Below are 8,056 nucleotides of genomic sequence, written 5' to 3' on the forward strand. Positions count from 1 at the left end.
ACTCTTAAAATTCTGAAATAGCTCTCAGATTAAATATTTACTCGGTTCTGGCTCACCTACTCGACCGCATTAATCATCAGCCAGCCACGACGTCTTTTTAATGCAATGATTAACACAGTTTAGCAACTAACTGGCAGAGCCATAATTCAAGCGACTTTACACTGCGGTCACATCCAGTAGGCTGCCCTCCAGCAATGACCTCGGAGTTTACGCGGACACAAGAGAGCTTCTGGTTCGTGCGTTTTAGTCAGTCACAGCAAAACAATTTTCACGTTCCTATGTATAGTGTAGCCTTGCTTGGCCAATAGCAAGCACAGACGTCGTTCCTCCCCAGATTTCAGATCTTGTGATATATTGCAATATATTACGTGAAACACTCGCTAAACCCGCTGGGCAGAGCAGGTAATAGGATTGTGGAAAGGGCCAAAGGTTGAGGTCAGTTCCTGCCCCTAATTATCATTTATTGTAATTTAATAACCTTTACAAACAAAGCGGCACAGCCGAATCTTTACCGAATGCAACTCTTTCACGACTGAAGGCCTCTAACAAGAAGTCTTAACAAGATAAAAATCCAATTAAGCAAGCAATAAAATAATTAAAAAAAACAACATACGCAAAGTGCAATATGAATGGCTGAGGGCCACAATTAAATTGTAAAATTTTAGAGTGTATTACCATAGACCATGGCACTCAGAAGCCTCCAGGGAGGTCGGTCTGCCCTCGTTCACTTATGCGAGACAGGCGGTGAGTCCAACTACACTTGATGCGTCGGAACCCAACCAGGGGACAGCCACGGACCGACCGACCAAACGACTTGCTTGCCACCAATCGGTACATGAGAATATAAACTGCCAAAAGTTACGTAGTAGACAACACGAATGGACGTGCCTTCCGTAGTTGAAACTACTGCTACTCAACTTTGACGTCCTGGGTCGGTGAACCACGAAGCTCGCAGCGACCGGACAGCTCCACACATGCTCCGACACTGCGCAGGGACGGCCAGCGGACCCAGCCGCCTGCACCGTGCGCAGATAAACTTCCCTGGTCCGCAACAACCGACCGACTGCCTGCTGGTCCGTCCGCGACTGCTGCTCCGTCCGCGACTGCACTGCTGGTGCATCTCTCACTCACCTCCAGACACGCGATGGCGGAAATACTGGCCCGGACCCAACCTTGCAGAGGAAACACGCCCACTGGCTAAACCACAACCGTGCACCAGGAAAGGTTCGACCCAAGTTCCACAAGATGGTAACTGAAGGGACCCAGAAGCGCTCAGAGAATCAGTTGCACCCTTTTTATCGCTCATGAAACCCACACATTGCATGTTGTACCACTATACAGCGAGACCTTCAGAGGTGGTGGTCCAGACTGCTGTACACACCGGTACCTCAGTACCGCGTCCGTCCTCTTGCATTGATGCATGCCTGTATTTGTCGTGGCACACTATCCACAATTTCATCAAGGCACTGCTGCTCCAGATTGTCAGAGGAAATCACGCCAACTACACACACAACCTGACAAACACCTGCGAGAAGACCTGAACGATACCCAACAGTAACTAAGCACGTACGAAGACAAATAGGGAGTCGATGCACACACACACACACACACACACACACACACACACACACAGCCGACTCGTGAACGATCGGCGAGCCAAAGCGCGTCGTCCGGTAGGAGGACCGACCTGCGATCCACCAAGACCGCGGTCCGGCTCAGGTGATGCGTGGCGGCAATGGTCGGGCGAGCCATGTCGACGCAGTCCTCACTGCTGCTCCAACCCGACTGCACCAGTGAGTGCCGCATTGCAACTCCCCGACTGGCAGGTCCGGACTGCGCTCCAGAAGCGTTCCAACTGACTGGCAGACCCGAAGTCGCAACGCGAACTGCGACCAAGTAACTTACCACAGACAACCAGCGGGGAGTAATAGCAGTCGAGCAAAGATACTACGAGAGGTAATATACCGATACACGCACTGTCAGGCAAAGCAGCAACTCAGTGGCAGTAGAAATTTAATTTAACGTTGTGAGCTGGAAGTACGTTAAAAACAGGGTGCAAAATACATGATGGCGGGAACACGAGCCACGCACGGTTCACTACGAATATTCGATATTAATGTTATATTGTGTACTGCGTGCGACAGAGGAGCAGTTTCGAAGCGATGTTTACGCCAGCATGACAAAGCAGCCCGCCACAAAGCAGCACATGTGAGGTAACGGTTTGTGAACAGTAAAACTGTTTTCTACTGAAACGTCCCCTTAGAAAAATTAATGAATTACTGTGCTGATAAACCTCTTACGTTATTTGATTTTCAAACAGCTGAGCAGAACTGAACGTACTCAGACATTTCGCTCTTTACCTATTCTGATCAACACTAAACTAAAATGGTTCAAATGGCTCTGAGCACTATGGGACTTAACTTCTGAGGTCATCAGTCCCCTAGAACTTAGAACTACTTAAACCTAACTAACCTAAGGACATCACACACATCCATGCCCGAGGCAGGATTCGAACCTGCGACCGTAGCGGTCGTGCGGTTCCAAACTTTAGCGCCTAGAACCGCTCGGCCACCCCAGTTGGCTCAACACTAAACTGACACAGAATATTTTTAGCGCAACGCAATCTGACTTTCAATAATCCCTACAAAAGAATGGCCCTGACTAACATTAACCTATACCTTTCACAAATCACTTACCTCACAAAAATCTTCGTTACTCGAACTACTGCAATACAGCGAGCGCCACTACTGCCAGCTAAATAAAAGATTCAAACTACTGAAGGCACTAACTACTGATAGGCATAGTTAGCAAATGAAAGATTTTGATAGAGAACAAACAATGTATTTACCTTAATAGTGTTCAAAAGTCATAATATAGCAGTTTTTGACATCCAGTCTTACAAATTTACTGTCTGTGATGGACACACATCCAGATCATCCGCTCTCAAAACTCCGCCATTTCTCTCCCCACATCCACCATTGCTGGCGGCTCACCTCCAACTGCGCAACGCTACGCGCTGTTAACATCCAACTGCCCACTACAATAGAGAATATTTCAACAATGCCAACCAGCCACAGACTGCACATAGCACAGCCAGCGATTTTTATATAGAGCGCTACGTGGCGTTACCAATATAAAAACCTAAACAGCCTACTTACACTACTCCTGGGGACTAATTTGATATTATTCCCGCACGCACATTCAGATACTTCAATGAAAGTGTTCCCACCAGTCACCATACAGTTGAATGGTGCACACAGCCCATATTAATATCCACTAAAAGCTGTCCAGATCCTTTTGACCAGATAGTGTAGATCCATTAGAAGAAATAAATATATTTCGGACCTACGTCCCGATTCTACGGCACTGTTCTTCAGCCTGGAGAACCCGTACAGACGACACGATTTGTCAGTCGGAGTGCCGAAATAGGACCTACTCTTCCACACTTTCTAAGTCGTATAGCTCAAAGTCCGTAAGCACGTGAACAAAACAGCGCCTACTTCTGTTGCTTCGGTGAAGGAGAAATATCGTCTTTAGGTTCATATACCGTCGTATCCCGAACTGATTAACGCAACCATATCTTTTATGAAGTCAACGTGAACGAATTTCCCGTCCTTGAAACAGTTCTGTGAAGAACTTTCCATATACACAAGGACTGGAGAGACTTTTCATATGTCTTTATTCTCGTAATTTGACAGTTGATTGGCCGGCCGAAGTGGCCGTGCGGTTAAAGGCGCTGCAGTCTGGAACCGCAAGACCGCTACGGTCGCAGGTTCGAATCCTGCCTCGGGCATGGATGTTTGTGATGTCCTTAGGTTAGTTAGGTTTAACTAGTTCTAAGTTCTAGGGGACTAATGACCTCAGCAGTTGAGTCCCATAGTGCTCAGAGCCATTTGAACCATTTTTTTGACAGTTGATTGGTTAGTTTTATCTTCCGTAAATTATTTACGCGACTTTTATCGAAATGACACGGAAAGACTCAGTTTTGAAGGGAAGTACACATTATTTCTTGAGTATGGTTACTTGTGGGCTATTCACAGGTTACTAAATTGTACAGGGACTTTAACTTAATGAGAATCATTGCATTAATCTTTGGTGCTACTTTTGTGACTATCGGTACATCTTCATGTTTTTAAACTACATGTGCAAGTTGTTTGTTTAAAAATTCGTCTACGGAAGTGCCTGGAAGAAATGTTGAAAGTAGGTTTTATAAATGCTCAGCTACAAGTCAGGGTTTTTATATTACTGAAGAAATGATCGAAGATGTTTTTGTTCCCGCATACTGAAATCCGTTCTGAGACACTGACAGATTTAGCCTTGAGAAATAAAAGTAATAGCTCCACGAAGGATTGGAGCTATTCCACTCAAACTGTGATAGCTGATTTATGGCGGATTTCGTGGAGTGGCGGTTAAAATGCCTAACTTCTTGAAGAGGAGTGTAGCGATGATTGTGATATAACACGACAAAATACTGTCACAGCTAGTTTTTGTGCAGTTAGTACTTTCTAAATGGTGAGTTACTCCACAAGTTTATTCCACATGACGTTAATGAGTGGAACAATGCATAAAACGCTAAGCTGAGTTGAAGGACTCGCGATTATACGAAGAGGAAAGAAGCTCCCAATACGAAATGTTCGAACACATTCCACCACAATTAATGAGTCTTGTTGATGGCACACACAGACACACACACACACACACACACACACACACACACACACACACACACACACACACACACAGAGAGAGAGAGAGAGAGAGAGAGAGAGAGAGAGAGAGAGAGAGAGAGAAATATCAAACCTTCCTCAGTTCCGACAAAACGTAACGTATTTAATTTCATCATGGTTTTAAAAGTAGCGTCACCTACATATCTTTCGTCCATATACTTTGCAAATAAGGTAGCAATTAACATGAGAAAAATACACATATCAAAAAAGTTTTGCTTCACCTCGGTTCCGAGAGTTGCGGAACCTGTACAGAAAACTGGAATACAGATCAACATGGACATTATTTCCGCCCTTTTTATTTCTCATGAAAACCGCACATTGCATGTTGTACCACCACACAGCGAGACCTTCAGAGGTAGTGGTCCAGACTGCTGTACACACCGGTATCTCAGTACCGCGTCCGTCCTCTTGCATTGATGCATGCCTGTATTTGTCGTGGCACACTATCCACAATTTCATCAAGGCACTGCTGCTCCAGATTGTCCTACTCCTCAACGGCGATTCGGCATAGATCCCTCAGAATGGTTGGTGGGCCACGTCGTCCATTAACAACCCTTTTCAATCCATCCCAGGCATGGTCGATAGCGTTCATGTCTGGTGAACATGCTGGCCACTCTAGTCGAACGATGCCGTTATCCTGAAGGAAGTCATTCATGAGATGTGCACGATGGGGGCGCGAATTGTCTTATACAGGCGTTGCCGACCGCAGCGCAGTATTCTACCTGTTTACATAGCTCTGTATTTGGATACGCATGCCTGTACCAGTTTATTTGGCGCTTCAGTATACTTACTTACTTACTTCCACACACACACACACACACACACACACACACACACACAAACACAAACTTGTTGTGGTCTTCAGTCCTGAGACTGGTTTGATGCAGCTCTCCATGTTACTCTATCCTGTGCAAGCTTCTTCATCTCCCAGTACGTACTGCAGCCTACATTCTTCTGAATCTGCTTAGTGTATTCATCTCTTGGTCTCCCTCTACGATTTTTACCCTCCACGCTGCCCTCCAATACTAAATTTGTGATCCCTTGATGCCTCAGAACATGTCCTACCAACCGATCCCTTCTTCTAGTCAAGTTGTGCCACAAACTCCTGTTCTCCCCAATTCTATTCAATGCTTCCTCATTAGTTACGTGATCTACCCATCCAATCTTAAGCGTTCTTCTGTAGCACCACATTTCGAAAGCTTCTATTCTCTTCTTGTCTAAACTATTTATCATCCACGTTTCACTTCCATACATGACTACACTCCATACAAATACTTTCCGGAAATACTTCATGACATTGAAATCTATACTCGATGTTAACAAATTTCTCTTCTTCAGAAACGCTTTCCTTGCCATTGTCTGTCTACATTTTATACCCTCTCTACTTCGACCATCATCAGTTATTTTGCTCCCCAAATAGCAAAACTCATCTACAGCTTTAAGTGTCTCATTTCCTAATCTAATTCCCTCAGCATCACCCGACTTAATTCGACTACATTCCATTATCCTCGTTTTGCTTTTGTTGATGTTCATCTTATATACTCCTCTCAAGATGCTGTCCATTCCGTTCAACTGCTCTTCCAAGTCCTTTGCTGTCTCTGACAGAATTACAATGTCATCGGCGAACCTCAAAGTTTTTATTTCGTGTCCCTGAATTTTAATACTTAGTCCGAACTTTTCTTTTGTTTCCTTTACTGCTTGCTCAATATACAGATTGAATAGCATCGGGGAGAGGCTAAAACCCTGTCTCACTCCCTTCCCAACCACTGCTTTTGGCTTTCACGAAGTAACTTATCTTACGCTTTGGTTCAATCTACGTTACAGTAGACGTGTTCAATCACTGCTACCTGGATATTTTTTGTGCCGCCGTCTGCGAACATATCTGGTTTGGGTTTGTGAACACCTGGGGAACTTTACTTGCTACCATGGTAATGCCAACGGTGAAGCACGAGAATATGGTGTTAGGATACTTGTTTCTTTTTTCGTGGTTAGGGTGCGGTATCTTTATTGCAGTTAAGAAAACACTGAACGCCTTAGGATATGAACACATTTTACAGCAGTGCGTACTGCGTACAGTAGAGGTACACTTCGGAGAGAATGACTGTATTAGCGCGATAATGCACCAGTCGCAAAGCAGCACCTGTTAGCGAATGGTTTGTGTACAGTAACATTCCTGAAATGGACTGGCCTTCCCAGAGCCCCAACCTAAACCCAGTAGAACACCTCTGGAATGGGTTGCAGCGTCAGCTTCTCTCGACACACCCGAGTCCAACGTCACCATCTGGTCTGTTTCGGCTCTTCAGAAAGAATGGAGAATGGACTGCCATTTCTCCACAAACATTCTGACTCCTCATTCAAAGTGTCCACTGCAGAAGGAAGCAGCCGTAAAGGTGACGAGCGGACACACCCCACACTAATTTCCGCAAACAGTTGTCGGGATACTTTTGATGAGATAGAGTATTTTGGGAAACATGAGTCTGTAATTGCTACATCTGTTAACATTTAAACCAGATACGAGACCGGGGACAGTGGTGTTTAGGGCGGGTGTCGGCCTAACAAATATGGGGCAACGGCCTTGCCGCAGTGGGTACACCGGTTCCCGTCAGATCATCGAAGTTAAGCGCTGACGGGCGTGGTCGGCACTTGGATGGGTGACCATCCGGGCGCCCATGCGCTGTTGCCATTTTTCGGGGTGCACTCAGCCTAGTGATGCCAAATGAGGAGCTACTCGACCGAATAGTAGCGGCTCCGGTCACGAAAACCATCATAACGGCCGGGAGAGCGGTGTGCTGACCACACGCCCCGCCTATCAGCATCCTCAACAGCGGATGACACGGCGGTCGGATGGTCCCGATGGGCCACTTGTGGCCTGAAGACGGACTGCTAACAAATATAGAATGACAGAAATTTCATAATACCAATTTATTTTTCCAGTACAATAGCCATATACAGTAATACACTTGCGATCACGCTCAGGTAACTTCTGCAAACCATTCAAATAAAAGGTCTGATTTCAAATCCAGCCAAGCGTTCACGGCATCAATCGCTGCATCATCATTGTGAAATCGTCGTCCTTTGAGGTATTTTTTTTTAGGTTTGGGAAAAGAAAAAATTCTAAGGGAGGCAAATCTGGAGAATATGGCGGATGACGAACAATTCGAACCCGCAGTCTCGCAGAGTTTCCAGTATTGCGAGGGCTACGTGTGCCGATGCGCTGTCCTGATGAAAATAAACTCCGCGCGCCAATTTTCCGCACCCTTTTTTTTTACTCTCCTCTCAGAGGGCGCAGGAGGGTGCAATAATATGACGCATTGATAGTTAACGGCCTT

The 8,056-nt window shown here is 45.6% G+C and overlaps 1 pseudogene; it reads left to right on the top strand.

The window, feature by feature from the left end:
- The first annotated feature begins 7,292 nt into the window (after positions 1-7,292).
- On the top strand, positions 7,293-7,410 carry LOC124551412 (annotated as a pseudogene).
- The last annotated feature ends 646 nt before the right edge of the window (positions 7,411-8,056 follow it).

Source organism: Schistocerca americana, chromosome 9 (assembly GCF_021461395.2).
Source record: "Schistocerca americana isolate TAMUIC-IGC-003095 chromosome 9, iqSchAmer2.1, whole genome shotgun sequence".
NCBI classification, from domain to species: Eukaryota; Metazoa; Arthropoda; class Insecta; order Orthoptera; family Acrididae; genus Schistocerca; species Schistocerca americana.